This window comes from Trachymyrmex cornetzi, unplaced genomic scaffold (genome assembly GCF_001594075.2).
Source record: "Trachymyrmex cornetzi isolate Tcor2-1 unplaced genomic scaffold, Tcor1.1 scaffold1012, whole genome shotgun sequence".
Lineage (NCBI taxonomy): Eukaryota > Metazoa > Arthropoda > Insecta > Hymenoptera > Formicidae > Trachymyrmex > Trachymyrmex cornetzi.
The window spans coordinates 144,195-161,045 of record NW_017295557.1 but is presented as its reverse complement, the minus strand read 5'-3'; the positions used below and the strand labels follow the sequence as shown (position 1 = coordinate 161,045).

The 16,851-nt window shown below is 33.2% G+C and overlaps 1 protein-coding gene across 2 annotated transcripts in view; it reads left to right on the top strand.

The window, feature by feature from the left end:
* Window positions 1-16,851, top strand: part of 14-3-3zeta (tyrosine 3-monooxygenase/tryptophan 5-monooxygenase activation protein zeta) — a 75,942-nt gene that overhangs the window by 21,452 nt on the left and 37,639 nt on the right. The window lies entirely within an intron of this gene.

The window sequence follows — 16,851 nt, the reverse complement described above, 5'->3', positions numbered from 1 at the left end:
AGTATTGTGTCAATTATTTAACATTACTAATTCGTTAACAAATAACACAAGACGAATGAGTTACTTTAACTTAAAATTTAGAGTGGATCTCCTGGGACAAATAAAAAATGTTAAAATTAACATTTTATTTTTTACTGTGTAATATAGCTTCGTACCTAATAATATTTCATGTTGTCCAGCGGTCCTTGAATATTGTTGAATCCTGGAATTATACTGGAATTTTATGTATTCTGGAAGATTCCTGGAAAATCTTTGAAATTTCAGAGCTGGCCTCGAATTTATTCTTTCATTCTAAAAAAAGTCAGCGTGGAAAAAAAATAAAAAAAAGAAAAATTGTGTTTGGGCATATATCCTGCCTTAAAGATGCAATAAGTTATCAACAGAAGACTTGAATTTAATATCTAAAATAAAACAGTAAAAAAATCGTTTGTGTTGACGGAACGTTCGTTTGGTATCATTTATAAGGCAATAAATAATATTGTTCCCATAATTTGTTAGCGTTTTAATTCATTCGTATAGAATCCTAACTTGAATACAAAGTGTATAATATTGCATGAATCGATGAAAATTAATTAAATCATAAAAATTAATCGATGGATAAATCCTGGAAAAACCAGGATTTTTACCTAGAATGTTCTTTAATTGACTAGCTAGATTTTGCTGGACACCATGTATTTATATGTAAATTTTAAGTACGCCTTTCAGTTATATAAATTGCACGTCGATTACACGCTGGTCAAACTTGAAACTCACAATCATAAATTGAAGCTGAAATAATATCTCAGATTAAATTGATTGTCAATTTAATAATGATACTAGTAAATATCTTACGATTATTTAATTCTGAAACGTAAAATCTGTTATAGTACAGTCTGTAAGAATAACTAGAAAAAAACGAACAATTCGAAGAGGTCAACGAGCCTCGAATTAGTCTACGTTTTTCCATTCTCCACGGAGATCGCGATAACCGACTGGCGTGTTGGCCGCACAGTACAATTTAATGCATATGTAATTATCGATTTGCGTTGCTGCTGTTGCTGCACTGTCGAGCTGCTGACTCGTGACGGTGATTGGCCCAAGCCAATCTGACGACGACAACGTCGTCGCCGCCGCCGGCGACGTCATGTTTTCCGCGTCAAGAACCGTGAGACGAAATTTCTCTCCCGACGTCATTTCGCCGGCGGAAAGTCCGCATTTCTGGCCGCTTTTTTTGGTATTTTTGACTAGCCGTATATCGATCGATGTCGCTTTTAAGTCTCCGACGTTTTCGCCACCAGTATGGCTGGACGGTTGTTTTTACCCTTTCAAATTTATATTCGCTGTCATATATTCCTGAGATTCGACAAAAATCGCTTTTGGAGATTAAATTAGCTAACGTTGGTTTTGAAATATCAGATTGCTGCCAATTTGCAATATTTTATTTAATAAATAAGCCCCTATTTCATATTACTAGCTCTATTTCATATTTCCTGTTTTTACCTTACGTAATACTACATCCTTTTCATACATTTTCATTGTCTAATACCAATTTTGGTAATATAAACTATTTTGACGCTGAAAATGTGCCTTGGGCTTTAGCATGAAGATGCACCTTGACTTCTAATTAGCTCCAGGCAGAAGCGTAGCTACTGTGTAGTGTGTGCGGAGTATGAGAGAATCTTATGAAACCATATTTATCCCTTTTCTACATATATAATAAGAGAAACAGATTTTCTCTGTGAAGAAAGACAAAGAGAAAAACTTCTTTCTCACATTGTGAAAGTATGTCAAATTAAATTGTTTGATATATGTATAATTTTTATTTTATTATTAATTTATTTTTTAAGAAATTTGTGATTTAAACTTGAAATCAACTGAATGTGCATTATAATTTGAGAAAGTACACTACCGGAAAATAAAATTGTAATATCAAGGAGAAAATATCATTTTGGAATCAAAATCTGATTGGAGGGAACCATGTAAACAAATGATTAACCCTTAAGCCCATTCTACAATTGTAAGTGATTGTAGGTTGTAAGAATTGACCAATTACAGTTAAATATAAAGAGAATATTCAACTGTAATTGATCGATTCTTACAACTATAATACAATACTTATAACTATTAAGCAATTACGGAATAAGCTTTAAACGCTTTACATACTACGGAAACAATAGTGTTTACTGTATAGCATAGGCAATCCAGTTCGAGTGTTTACTTTTATGAAAATGAACATATTGAAAAAATTTTTGTTATTAAATCGTTAAGGAATAGCGTTAAGCGCTAAGGAAGGTTTAAGCATTAAGGAATATAACGGTATCAAACAAATATGTCTTTATTAATAAAAAAGTTGAAATATTAGAAAAAGAAAGCCGATTTGTTGAAAGATGTTGGATTAATTTTAAATTCTGTCCTCTTTATTCCAGAAGAATTAATTTTTTTCTAATTTTAATCGTTTTCTAAATTTTATCTCTAAATACTATTGTTATAATACGCTTATCTGTTTGTTTGCATTGTTGCTCTATTTTTTTTTTGAGATTTAAAATGACGATGTAAAAGAAATTCTTCTACGTCAATATAAATTTGTACGTTGAGTGTCGGTCAGTCGCCTTGTTTGCATAGAAGAAGTCTTTATCACCTAGTATCGTATCGGGTGCGATAAATAGTGTGTATTTTTCTCCATATATAAGTGCCTAGGCCTTTATTATCGGCCGTCTCGATATCGTAAATGGATGTTAAGACGTTTTACAATATTGAGTTTTTGTTTTTTCAATTCTGTAACAAAACAATTCTTCAAATACAGAGTGTTAGTTAAGTATGTTCCCAAATTCAACAGAGCGATTCTTTGGTTTATTTCAAGTAAAAAAAATCCATATAAACATGTGTCTTAAACGGCTTAGTTTCCGAAATAAAAAGATTTAAACGTGTAGTAATAATCTGTTTATTTGAAAGAAATACAACTTGAACTAGTCAAAAACTAGTCAAAAACAGAAAAACAAAAACAGGCTTCAGTTCTTCTGACGAAATAAAACAATTAGATGAATTGTTGAAAATGTCCACCTTGCGCCATGATACATCCATTGAGCCTTCTTCTCAAAGATTGACGTACACGCTCAAAGATACCAGGCGTGTTACGTATTACCTCGCATGAAGCAACTATTCGATTCCTCAAATCATTCTCATTCTCAATTGGGGTGGTATAAATCAATGATTTCAGATGCCCCTAAAGGAAATAATCCAAAGGATTTAAGTCTGGTGATCTAGGAGGCCAAGATTGAGTTTCTGCTCGACCTATCCTGTATTTCGGAAACTAAGTCGTTTAGGACACATGTTTATATGGACTTTTTTACTTGAAATAAACCAAAGAATCGCTCTGTTGAGTTTGGGAACATACTTAACTAACACCCTGTATATGCTGTATATATTTAACGGCATCAATTGTTTTTGGCTTGTATTAAAGGGAAGATGTTGGTTTTATTTTTAAAAAACTTAGTGTCAATATTTAATAATTTTAAATACAATTTTGTATTACTTGTTTTTCTCCAATAATTTACAAGATGAATTGTTCCGTGAAAAAGTTTTAATCTGGACGCGTTTATATAGTACACGATGGTATTTTTTTAGTAAAAAGTTTATAGCGTTAATGTTTAATAAGTTTATATATAATTCTTTATTAGTTGTTTTTCCAATAATTTACAAGATAAATTGTTCCACAAACAAGTTTTAATCCGGATGTATTAAGTTCTCTCTCGTATAGTATTACGATGGTATTATTATGATGGGAAAGTATATCCTGAACATGACATTTCGAAAAAGAGTAAGAACACGTAGGTCGAAGTCGGAGAAAAATAGAACGTAAGAGGTAACGCTGTTTATTCCGAGCAGCGTGACACAAATCGAATGGCACTACGCTAAAAGCAACTCATTGTATACGGCCACGAATGAAAGAATAAAATCTCATGATTTAATAATCATCTCAATCAGTGATGACGTGTATTAGCATGAGTGTATTTATGTGAATGTTGTACACTACATGTAGTCGTAAAGTAGCGCTAAAGATAGAAAACTAGTAAATGCAAAAATTTCAGGGAGATTTTTATTTAAAAAGAAGTATTTGTAAAAAAACATTAATTAGTTATTGATTAACAATGAGTATTTCTAAGTTGTTTGAAGTGGAATCTTACTCTAAACCTCTAAGGAATGAAAATTAAAAAAGAGTGGCTCAATTTTTAATCATTGAGATTCCACTCTTCAGAGTGAGACCTACACTGTTAAAAAAGACATAAAATTTAATGTACTTTTAAGTTACAAAAATTAAATTAAATTTTATGACTACATTAAATTTTATGTATCTGTAACTGAAAAGTATATTTGTGTACATGTACATGAAATTTAGTGTACGTTTCATAAAATTTTACGAAGTTTAGTACATTTTTTATTAAATTTTATGCAGATTTGTATAAAATTTAATGTAAGTAACCTTAAATTTAAGTAATTTGTAAAATTTTAATGTGTTGTCAATATGTGTTTAAAATTTTAATGTGTTGTCAATGAAAATGAAGTTACAAATTACTTAAATTTAAGGTTACTTACATTAAATTTTATACAAATCTGCATAAAATTTAATAAAAAATGTACTAAAATTTTACTTCGTAAAATTTTATGAAACGTACACTAAATTTCATGTACATGTACACAAATATACTTTTCAGTTACAGATACATAAAATTTAATGTATATAAATTTAATTTAATTTTTGTAACTTAAAAGTACATTAAATTTTATGTCTTTTTTAACAGTGTACTCTAAATGTTTTAGAAAGTACCCTTTGTCTTGATATAAACGAAAGATCTTTGTGAAAATGACTATATAGAAGCTAAATTTCTGGATTACAAATACTTTTTGTATCCAAATAATACAGCAATCTTTCAATTTTTTGTATATTATTAATATTATTATTATTATTAATATATTGTTATACAGCTTTTCAGGTAAAATATCAAATATTTTCTCTCAGAGTGTGATCTTTGTTTTTGGAAGCGTATTCACAAGACATATCGAATTCATTCGAAACGACGTGACTTCGAATCGTAAGCGTTATCATGTTGCATGTTACTTGAAACTGCGGAATAATTTCCCAAACGAATGGGATTCTCCAAATGGGCAAGGTCAGTGTCGTATGTTAAAGTCCGTCAGCTCTCGATTTACGTCGCGCGCACGACGGATTCGCACCGCGGCTTTACGAGAAAAGCGCATTTACGTTGCTCCGCGGCGCGAATCGGACCGTTTGCCAATTAAAAACGTACCCGCGGCTTTTATCTGCGGTCGACGGGTCATCGATAAAAAAAAAAAGTGGAGGAAAGGAGTAACCACCGCCTGTTTACTATTACTACACATGTATCGATCTCGTTTTCGAGGGGCGCATTAAATCGAGGCACGTGCGGCATCGGCGAGGAGAATTCAACGTCAGTGATTCATGCGAGAATTAGCAATTGCATCGCGAACTCACAGAACGGCTGCGAAAATTTACGATTCTGCATAATGCGATAAGGACGCTTTATCCGTGGTATGATAGATAATGCATTATAAAATCGAAGGCTGTGCATCTACGTTCTAACGTGAACTCGGAAATTGTAGGAATATCAGGAGCCGAGAATTGAAAATACGGTGAAAGATCAGTAGATTTAAAAATTCATGTGAGAAAAATATATTTGGTATGAATAACCATTGTTTCATTGATATATAAATTATAAAAACTTCATTTTTTAATTTCAAAATTGTGTTCCAGTCAAATTGTGTTTCAGTCAAAATTTGGTTATCCTATAACACAAAAATGATATGAATTTAAATTAAAAAAACAAGAAAGTTTTTGTAATTCATATATGAACAAAATAATATACGTTTCTCTCAATATGACAGAAAAGCGTTGTTTGGTATTCGTGACTATAATTGCATGGCAACATAATTATAATTAGGAGTCCTATTTTTGTTATAATTATCACTGCTATAATGCTAGTAATAATAATTATATTTAAGTAACAATAATTATATGATTCTATACACTAAAAAATATATTCACGGAGAGAAAAAACGATTTCGCTAAAGTAACTAAAAATTCAGTTAGATCTGAAAATAATTTTGTTAGATTATCAAAATAATTATGTAAGGCATGATGAGATGGATGAGATAGTTGACATCGAAAACTACTATAAATTATAACTAATTATATATATAATTTTTTTATACAGAACCATAAATAAAATTATTACTCACATTATAGTAGTAATAATTATAAAAAATAGCCCACACACAATAAAATTTTATCATGCAATTATCACAGATACTAAATTCTCTCATTTTCCTCTCAAGCACACTTTTCCAAACAAGGATTCGCTGAATCCAAAGGTTCGTGACATCTCAAAACTTGTAGGAATGCAAAGAGTTTGCGAATTCAAAGGGACTGCTTGAAACTTAAACGTAAACGTCCGCTTTTGACGAGGCAACACGAAACAAAACTGTGAAAATATTCCGCGATCGGTGATGGCCCTGCGGAAATGAGTTCATACGCGGCTCGATGCGTCACACGCAAACCACGAGCCAATATTGATCTATTTGTTACTAACCTAGTGTGTAACGCTGGTCTCCGAGCGGAGCATTAAAGGCTCGCCCACACCGATCGGCGTCGAGAGTTTCCATTAAATACCAGATACACAGGCGCATTTATTAAATTATTGATTCGCGTAAATGTATAATAAAGACACGTGTTCCAATTTTGTTCACACCAAGGACCATTGCTTCCAAGAAAAATTTTTTTTAATCTATCTTGGCGCGATATCGACGTGTTTCTTAATAATTGGAGCACTGGAAAAAAGAGTCTGATTGCATCGATTGAAATTCTAGTGGAAAATGGACAAATCAGAATTTTCTGATTGAATCTATTATATAATTCTAGTTGAGGTAACCAGAATTCTGATTACTATGAGACTCTTCTGATTCGTTTATTTATAATCAGAAATTTTTCCCAGTAAGATATTAGTAAGTGCGGATGGTGAATACTTAAGAGCTGGCGCACAAAGTTACACGCTTTTCCAATATACAATTTACATTTAACTGCTGACAATCTCGGGGGAAATATTACGGCGCTACAATAGAAAGATTGCGGAGTGATGGATGGAGATGAAAATTTCGCACGAATACCGCGTCAAGTTTTGATTTATGCTTAAATGTTGTCATTTCTTTTTGCAGGTAAGTCCGCCAGCCCTCCATCGACGTCGTTGAAGGAGACACTGTATCGTCGCAGAAATTGGTTCGTAAAACCACCCTTTATCGATTTTCGTTAGCCAACATGTCGCATACCATCGCAAGTTTCTCGCATGTTTTGCGCACACAAATACGTTACACGACGCTCGCGTACGCTTTTTACACAGCGTAGTAGAGCTTTTCCAGGTAGGTAAGCTAGTTTTTTTCCCACGTGGGTATATTCATCCGCGGAGATTTACCGTCCGATATTGATACGTCTGCATGTCTCGCGGAAACGGGCGATATACAAACGAGTTCCTCAACTCGCTTCAGCGAGCGTTTCTGGTATACCCGGAGTATACTGCGAAATTATATCGCGTTGAACACAAGGAATATCGAAACTTATCTAATCCGGGATTTTGCGAGATCCAAGTTTCAAATAAGCGTTTAATTTCCGCGGAAGGTCTATGAATCCAAGGATCAGTCAGTTCGGTTTAATACCAAGAAATTGCGAGGGAAGTCGCGTGTCTGAAGAATTGAAGGCACATTTTAAGGGTTATATATATATATATATATATAATCCTTACACACGATTATATTAAATTTAATATATTTTCTTGAAAATATGATTTCTCTTTCTTAATTTTATTTATTCTTACCGGTTTAATTTGGAATTATAATTGAGTTAAATTATTTAATCTCGTTGTTTTAGTTAAATTAACGACATATATTAAGTTGGAGGCATGGCGACCTATGATAAAAGTTATAAAAAATAACTCAAATTGGGTATAATTTGACATTATGAATTTAACAGTGTGGGACACGAACGACCCATCGTGTGTAAAAGACCGGAAAATCATCGTGTGTATTGAGGGTTACCTATGTTACTTACAGTCCACCCAGTACGTCACACATCGTTATGGGCACATCGAGCTAACAGGGATTTTCATTTCCAGCCGTATGCTGGAGCGTGCATTTTCACGTCGCATCGACAGATATTGACTCGAGAAACGTTCAGCAGGATGACAATCGCTCGGGTAGAAATCGTCACTAATTGTCGCTCTGCGAGATCGCGCGCATGGATAGGAATTTGCAGTCACTTCGTTTTTTCCTCTTTTTTTCACGAAAACTGATATGTCCCTTACTGTCTCCGGTAGATTTCTATTTCACCTATCACCAGGTGTGCTTTCATTTGACCTTTACCGATAAATTTTTATTTGCTCGCACATTAAAGTCGCGCGTGCAGAAAGTTCAACGCATCTGCTTCTTTACGTCGTGTGATTTTGTGAAAGTGGATCCGTTGTTGCGGAGAATTTTTCCAAACTGCGTATTTAAGAATAAGCTCGGTAGAATATCGGAGTAGGGAGATGAAATTAGAAGAGCTCGAGTACCTTAAGGTTACAAAAGTAACTGATATCGTGTACAAATTAATAAATAGACTTATTTGGTGTGCACATGTATTTCCGGATAAGATAAGATTGCGGACCCAATTTAGAGTTCCATATATTGTGTTAACAAATATTGCGTTCACAAGTTTATTTAACTTACGTTTAAACGTGTGTAAGTTTTCCTCGTGAGTATTCTAGAGAAAAGTGCTTTGTATTGCGGTTGTAATTGCTTGATAAAATAGTTACTGTTAAGAGCTTGACTTTTATAATTATTACCTCTATAACGTTAGTAATGATAATTATATTTATATACTTTGGTATATAATTCTATATACAAAAACATATATAGTTATAAATTATAGTCATATAATTGAAACGATGAACGTGTTCGCGAAAGATCTCGTAAAATCGGCAGGAATTTCGGCGGCGTTCACAACGGCGAGAGATTGGCGGAAAATGGTAGACAAGGGCGGGTCGGCTGCAGGGGTTGCGCGCGCCTCTCCCCCCCGCCCCCCCCCCCCCCGCCACTCATCCCGCCGATGTACCTCACCATCCCCTTTTCCACTCTTCGTCTTCTGCCGCTTTCCTCGCGACCTCGCATAGCTGCGTCTCGTTCCAGTCATCCTTCACCCCGTGTATTTTCCCTTGTTTCCCAGCTTTCCTCCCTCGCCCCATGCTTTGTCTCGCTCCCTCCCTCCATCATATTCCTCATTAGCCTTCTTGCTTCATTGACTTTGTCATAGTACAACCGGATGCAAGACGGTCCATCGTTATTCCAATCAATTGTTGCAATGATGCAGGTTTTTTTAAACGGCCACTTAATTTCTTACAGTGAAAAATGATATATTTAGAACCTAAACTGTTTTATTCGGATGAAAATGAAACATTCGAAATGTACAAACTGTTTGATTCTAGTTGAAATTATCTTTCACACATAGTTTTAGAGTTACGAGAATCTATGGCTTGTATATACTATTGAAGTGACTCGAATCGTGAAATGGAATTTCCTTCATGAGATAAGCACGATTAGTAGAATGTTGACTAATTGTTCATAAAATACATATATTCTGTGACAATACTGATATATGAAAATAGTTAAGGTTGGGAGCTCGATCTTTACAGTTCCTGCTATAATGTTAGTAGTAATATTTTTATACACTTTGGTATGATTCTAAATATCAAAAATGTATAAATTATAATAACTTTCAGTACAACTATATATTTTCTAAGGTTGCTGTAAAATTAAAAATCAGAGAAATGTGAGAGAAATTGAAAACAGTCAGAGAAATCAGGAAAAAGTCTGAAAATTTTGCAAAATTTAAAATAAAATTTTTTACTTTTGAAAGAAGACATGTGTACATTATATCTACAGTTTTGGAATATTATTAACTTAACAATTAAATGGAAGCAGTGTTAGCAATATTAATGATATTACTATGTCAAATTGCTCTCGCAACAAAATATTTGACGGTTTCCAAATTAGGATGAAAATACAAAAAGTTTCAAAATATTACTGAAAGCATCAGAAAAAATCATGAAATTTTGTCTGAAAATCAGGGAATTGTTATGAAATTTTAGGATCAAGAATTTGTGACAACTTTGCGTTTTATACATAAAATTATAAATATAATTATATATTTCTATATAGAACTAAATATAAATTACTCTCATTATATAAGAGGAAAGTATAAGATGGAGCTACTAATCATAATTATTTTATCATACAACCATAATCACAAATACCAAACACTTTTTTTGCGTTTTTATGTCGATCTTAAAGAAAAAGGTATTGAACGAAGTTATGTGGACACAGATCGTGTTTTTATCGTTTTATTGACCAAAGTACATCTTATCTCTGGAAACAATTGGTAAACGGGGATCATAAAACACCCTTGGGACCAAGATAGACCGTTCCAAGGTTGACCATCGACGTTGATCGGTTGATCGGATCCGGTCCTTCTCTTCTCCACTAACACGACAAGCGACTCCGGCTTTAACCCAATTGTAATCTTACGATCGATGTTACGAGAGCGCCACGGTACTGCGCCTCGCTTTCGCTCCGCATTGTTTCAGTTATTCATTCGATGCGGTGCCCGCGCACGGACCTGGCGTGCACGCCGACCGGACGGCAAAGAGACGAGAGAGGAGGCCGGACAAAAGTGCTCTCGTTCGCACTTCTCGTATGCTCGCAACTCCGACGGTGTGCGCCCCGTGCAGTCTGCGGTTTTTCAGCAAACGTATCCCAACGTTGTTCCCGTACCCTCGATAATAGCCCTTGACATATCGCAGTCGAGCACGACACGAGTTTTCCGCCATGTCATGAGTTCTCGTGTAATTAAAAATTACACTCGCGGTGCGTCAGTTTTTCCATTAGCACTGGCAAGTCCCTTTTTACTTTTTACAGATACAAATGTAATTGTTAGAAATGTAATATCTTTTCATTGTAATCTGTTAATAATGACAAATAAAAATTAACACAATACATAAATTGATAAAAGCAATATTTCTTTATTATAATCTCTGTTAATAATGAAAAATAAACATCAATGATAAAATATGAATTTTAAAACAAATATACATGTTAATTGAGGTAGCTACGATTCTAATTGGCTGTAAAATTAGAATCGTTTGTCCTGAAAGTATTTAGAATTTGTTTTAAAATTCATATTTTGTTGAGTTTTTATTTTTTATTATTAACAGATTATAATGAAAGAGATAATGTTATTACAATTAAGAGATTTTTATTAATGCTGATAGAGAGATTAAATATCAATATCAATTGGATCGTATTGAAAAGAATTCAATGGAAGCTCGAGCTTTTCTCTGAATAAGCAGAACTTACAAGTTTGTAGATATGGAAACTTTTTAAACGAGGCAAACGCATACATTTGCAGATACATTTGAATATCGTTGTAGAAATAATTATATGAAGCTGTGAGTGTTATAAAGTTTTAATTAATAATTTTTGTACATTTCGAAGCATAAATAAATTGCAAGTTTAGAAAGTTGATACAAATGTTTAGATGGAACGCTATATATTTGCGTTTGAATAAACAAAAACTGTTGTTTTATTCGATACTGGCTACGGGTACTTTTCGAGAAGAAATTGATGAATGACTTTTGGGGGGTACAGATCTTTCGATACGTAAATATACGCCGGCCGACGCATCGAACGGGCTTGTTTCAATAAATATGGAGGCAAAAATCACAAAGCAGAATTCTCGGGAGAAACAGTATATTCTGAAATATAATTACTCCCACGTATAAATAAAATTATAAAACATACGTTAATAGCACGGATACTAACTAAAGTACGTGAATTATTATTTATGACGTAAAACACATTATTACAATAATCAAAGAACCAACTGTTAATTAAAATGAAAATATCGCGGTAAAGGCTGTGCTCTGAAATTAGATATGAGAAAGTGAAAGCAACGATATCTATTTAATAAACGAAAATTACGAAAATGAGATTAATGTTCTACGCAGGAAAGAGAGTATATATAGATATACGCGCGGAATATGTGGGAGGTTGAAACGTGAAATATATATTAACCCTCTACTGGCACACTGGGACTTTTAAGGATATTCTAAAGTCGTCTGTTTTAACGATTCAATACACGGAGAGAATTTTTTCTTAGAATTTACCTTGAAAATATGACAGCCGTGGGACAATATTGTATTTCGAAGAATTTTAATATAAATCTCTCTCATTCATTAATAAAACTACAATAAAGTATAAAATAAGTTTGATCAATTTTACTGAAGTGCATGGTAAAAATCTTTAAAATATTGTATTGTACCACAATCACCATATTTTCAGGGTAAATTTTAAAAGAAAATTCTCTCCGTGTAGGATCTACACATTCACGATTTATGTGTCATTAACACAACACCCTGCTACATCAATATTGCACGCATTCGTATAAAATCTTTATTTAATTGATTTTTCATATTAGCTATCTAAGCCCAATTCTAAGAATGCAATATTATTTGTTTATGTAATCCTTAGTTCACAAAATTGTTTCATACGTACAAAGTACAGAACTTTTAGATAAAGCACAAGTTAACGCCAGAAGTCGATAAAAACTATAATTGTTGTCCAACTTTTTTTCATTCTTAGCATAAAGTCGACTAGTTTATATTATCATTTATATTTTAATTGTGGAAAAGGATTTTTAAATCTATATATACAGTTTCTATTCTAATAAAAATATGTTAATAGTTTCATACAAAAAAACATACAAGAATTTTTTTTTAGATTTTTACACAGTCCAGAACAATAAAAAATATACTGTAGCTTTCAACGATGCGAAACATGATCGAAAAATTTCACTGTGCCGATGGAAGGTTAAGAAATTCGCCTTCATCTAATTACGATTAAAGAACGTAACGTATACACGTAATTTGTATTGAAGTATTTGTCAAACTGCGATTATTAATTTCCAGATATAAACATTGACGTGGCGAAAACGGTCTCGCATTTTAGAGGAAGATCTAATTCATCTCACAGATGGAATTACGGTTGCCGTTTGTCGGCATGTGTGCGAAATTTTACGGGATGCCAGATCGAATTTGTTGCTAATACATACTGATGTTCGGGTATAACACGAGTGTGCATATACGCCCACGATTCATTTACGCGGCCGTAACCGTTTATCCAGCATCGGGTCGAGTAAACGAGATACATGTGCCATTTAAATTTTCACGAGAGAACGTAATGCTACTTCACGTTAATCGCGACATCGTATAGGTGTCCATGGATCGTTGTTTCAATTGAAATTGTCGATGTTAAACCTGTGTCAGACTACGCATTGGAGATTGGGAATCACGAAATGGAGATTAGAATTCGACTAATCCAATAAATTTAATTTTAATCTTCGTTCGTTCTGATCAGTCGAATTCTAATCTACAATTCGCAATCCGGTTCCATCAATGTAAGATAACTTTAATCTCAGTTTAACTTTCTGTTTATTTTTTTCTAATTCTAATGTCCGTTTCAACTAATTTAGTTTATTTTTATCTCGATTCAATGAACACTTCACCTTTTTCTAATTCCAAGGAAAAGGTGAAAAGTAAATTGAACTAAGATTAAAGTTAATCTATATTGTAGACAATGGCATCAGAGTTAGGAAAAGATAAGAGTAAATTGAACTGAGATTAAAATTAATCTTACATTGGTGATAACGCGAATATATCCTGTTGATCTGGAGACTTTCTCTAATTTTTATTACAATAATAATAATTTTATCTCTTATTCTGTGTTTCATAACCTTATTTTTCATAATTCTGAACTTGAAAAATTCTGTAAAAAATATAATGAAACTATACTGAGAAAAATATTTGATTGAAAATGAACAAATAAGAAGATTCTGATAAATCAAAATTCTGTTTATTCCAATGATAGATTTAACTAAAAAATTTTTATTTGTCTATTTCTAACCAAAATTACAGTTAATACAGCTATTCTTTTTCCAACGTAATAACAAAGATTTCGGTGAGTCCCGGAAAGAACGGTATTTTTTTTAGTGTCAAAAACATATGTTAACTGTTACGGATCAATTTTCAATCCGTACTCTGATACAGAGGCTTTACGCTCGTTTAGGGCGCAAATTCGGGCGTCGTATATTTGACCCTCCATGTGGACGTGGAAAATGGTGGATCAACAGCCTCCTCGATCCTCGGATTTATCCTCGCGTTAAATCTTAAATGTATAGGGGACTGAATTCCTTCAATTGATACTTTCTACAACTTTTAGAGTGAATCTCACTCTGAAGAGTGAAATCTCATAAATCTCATTCTTAAAAATTGAAAATTAAGCTACTCTTTTTCAAGAATGGTTTTTTTCAATTTTTACCCTTTAATCTAATATTACATTTGTCGTACAATACAGATTTTAAGTTCATTGATTGGCTATAGAAGAGAGAGATCGAACAACTTCTCTTTCCTGCAGCCAATCAATAGGTTTAAAATGCTTTGTTGTACGACAAATGTATAAATACCAGCCTTAGAGTGAAATTTCATTCTAAAGAATTTAGAGAGTTCACAGTTAGAAAATTTATGTTAAATTTAATACATTTCACGTGTCCCAAATTTTTATGTTAATTGAACACAAGAATGTGTTAAAAAGTAACATATATATTATGTGAAGATTTAACACAAAAATGTAATACTGACACAATTTAAAAGCAAATTGTGGAAGCATATTTCTTTAGTAAAACTAGTTTATAATACGTTAATTAACACATTTTATTTATATTTATCTCAGAATATATCTTTTAAAATTTATTATTTTTATGTTAATTGTCGACTTATAAATTGTGTTATTATTATTATTATTATTACCTAGAAATGAAAGAGAGAATCAGTTTAATTAATTTAATTTTTTTTAACAAGAATCAATTTTAACACATGTTTTTCACTGTGTACCAATGATAAAGATATCGTTTTCGCAGTTAAATAAGCCAGGCGCAAAATTGGACTATATTATGCGTTGAAACGTGACACACGAATGAATGGAAGCGTCGAGGATTCCTTAACCAGTATATTTGTATACTTTTAGCTTCCTTAGAATCCTTGGATTTACAGATACCCTTCTGGTCACGCATTCTTCGCGTGTCGTAAATCGCAATATTCACAAGCTAAATATTGTCATTCATAAATTCCTCGACTTTCCGTCGCGAATTAAATTCGAGACGTCGACACGTTATTATCTTTCAGAAACTCTGCATTATTTTACGAAAGTAGACGTAATGAAAACGCTATAATTCAAATTTTCTCTTTTTTACTACCACTTTTACGGACTTTGAGAAGCTCGGTCGTTGACGGCGGCGAGGAATTCCGCCGTTTTGTGGGATCCCTTTGATTTACCGCGAAAAGGAGGCACGGTTCAACGATCGTGAAAAGAGCAAAGGGGCTTTTATGGTAATCTGTGTGGAGATCTTTCGTCTATTCAACACATTTATTTTAGACCATTCCTCCGTTCTTCAAGTAGAAAATTGTCTTTGCTTGTTCCGTTTCGAACACCCAGTATAACTTGCCACCACGCTGTACTTTCTCAAATGAATCTATGTATATAGATCCTAATTGGGATCGCTAATTAACATGTAACATTTTTTTAAATTAGTATCAGCCTAATAGAGAATATATATTAAGATTTATATCATATTCTTTGTATATATGTATATTTTTTATTTTTCTATCTTTATATCTTTTATTTATATATATACGGAATTGCCACAAAACTGGAAAATTAAAGCTCTTGGCTTTACAGAAGTTTAATGTGCACACATCACACCTTCGCAGTTTTGAAATACTACCAACTTAACAATTAAATGCAAGTAGTGTCAGCAACATTAATTTACATTGCTATGTTAAATTGCTTTCTCAACAAAATATTTGACGGTTTCCAAATCAGAATGAAACTACAAAAAAAAATTTCAAAATATTATTATTGAAAGTATCAGAAAAAATTATGAAATGTTATCTGAAAATCGGGGAAAAGATATGGAATTTTAGGATGAGAGGAATGTGTGACAACCCAATATATTTTTGTTCTTTTTTATTCTATATAGTATATATAAAGATTACTTATAAGATAAATGATATAAAAGATTACTTTCAAGATAAATGATATAAATATATATTACCTATCAATAGAAAGATAAGAAAAATTGACACATTTCAATTCACAAAGTAGTAAAATGGCAATTTCCTACGGAAATTGCAGCATATCTTTGTAACGATCGGCTGCAGTTTTCGCGGAAATTCCTCGGGGAACGAGGAAAAACTCTCGGAGAGAAAAAAGAAAAAAAAAGAGGTCGTTTTTCCAGGTTAATTTTCGTACGAAATTACCCGGAGTTTCCGAGCCGACATAGAGTAGAGCAGAAAGGTAGACAGAGAAAATGCAAACCAATAACTAGCTCGTACGCTCGAGACGACGGGACACGTGTGATAGACGTTTAGCAGGTCAATGAAAGAGGGAGAGAGAGCGCGAGAGAAAAGACAAGGCGTAAAGATAAAGTAACTGACTGGTAATTTCAACAACGAAGGAAGTTAGAAAGAAAGAAGTGAGAATCGGATAGGCGGTTTCGAGGCGATTAAAGCGAAGCGAGACAGGAAGTGAATCGGGCGATCGAAAGGACGGGAGGGATTGAAGAAAAAAAGAAAAGAGAAAAGAGAGAAGGCAGGAAAAAGACGGTAAGAAGAACCGTCGTCGCCGTCGGCCGTGATAGCGTGGCTC